The sequence below is a fragment of the Nicotiana tomentosiformis genome, chromosome 12, assembly GCF_000390325.3.
Source record: "Nicotiana tomentosiformis chromosome 12, ASM39032v3, whole genome shotgun sequence".
In the NCBI taxonomy this organism is placed as follows: domain Eukaryota; kingdom Viridiplantae; phylum Streptophyta; class Magnoliopsida; order Solanales; family Solanaceae; genus Nicotiana; species Nicotiana tomentosiformis.
This window is the reverse complement of record NC_090823.1, coordinates 88,773,941-88,775,100: the sequence shown is the minus strand read 5'-3', so window position 1 is coordinate 88,775,100 and position 1,160 is coordinate 88,773,941. Positions and strand designations below refer to the sequence as shown.

The window sequence follows — 1,160 nt, the reverse complement described above, 5'->3', positions numbered from 1 at the left end:
TCCAATTGCAGCAAATAATTTCGAGTTGAAGCAAGGGTTGAATTGATGTGTCTTCAGAGGGAAGCCAAACAAAAATCCAAACACTCATCTAATGGACTTCGAGGAGATTATGAACACCTTTCAATATAATGGGGTTTCATAAGATGCAATATATTTAAGGTCATTCCCCTTTTCACTTAAAGATGATGCTAAGGAATGGCTTTGGAGTTTGCATAGTGGATCAATCAGAACTTGGGAAGAGATGACCAGAAAATCCCTTGATAAATATTTCTCCTCAGCTAAGACGGGCAATATTAGAAGAGAAATCCATAACTTCTGCCAGAAAGAGACTGAAACTATTTTTGAAGCATGGGAGAGGTTTAAGGAGATTGTTAGAAAGTGTCAACATAGCGGAGTTGAACTCTGGATGCAACTCTAGGACTTTTGGGAAGGATTGACATAGGCCTCACGTAGAACATTAAGCAATGCAGTTGGAAGCCCGTTGATGAAGAAGACTCTAGAGGAGATAGTCACAATTCTTGATGAGTTATCTAAAGATGTAAATCAGTGGCCCTCTAAGAATGCTAAAAGAAGAAGATCAACTGGTGTTCACCAAGTTGATGCTAATACATTTGTACAGGTACAACTTGATGCTATGGCCAAAGAAATACGAAAACTGGCCTTAGCCTCGTTACAAAATGAGCCTCACACAGCTTGTGATATATTTGGAAGAGGACACCCTACTCATGAGTGTCAAGCCTCAACTGAGTAAGTGAATGTTGTGGGAAATTATAATGCAATGGGTTAGAGGTACCCCGGGGTTTGATGGAGTTCACCTGGGAGTACTGCGAATTCATGGCAATTAAACAATCCCAGACCTCAAGGACAAGGAGCTCTTGGTTTTATGAATCAACAGAGGCAGGAATTTCAGCCTCAACAGCCCATTCAGTCTAGCATAGAAGATCTCCTGAATGCCTTCATTCTGAAAATGGATGAGAGGCTTGAAACTCATAGCGTGACTATACAGGAATATGGAGCAACTATCAAAGAACCGGGCACTGGTTTTCGAAACCTGGAAAGATAGGTTGCACATCTAGTAACTCTATTATCTGAGAGGATTCCAGGAACTCTCTCGACTGATGCTGAGAGAAATCCCAAATAAACAGAGAATGCAATAACTC

General features: G+C 40.9%; 1 non-coding gene across 1 annotated transcript; it reads right to left on the bottom strand.

Annotated features, from left to right (window-relative positions):
* Positions 1-289: 289 nt before the first annotated feature.
* On the bottom strand, positions 290-396 carry LOC117277727 (small nucleolar RNA R71). Its single transcript, XR_004508071.1, has one exon. It is a non-coding gene; the product is annotated as a small nucleolar RNA R71 (small nucleolar RNA).
* Positions 397-1,160: the final 764 nt, after the last annotated feature.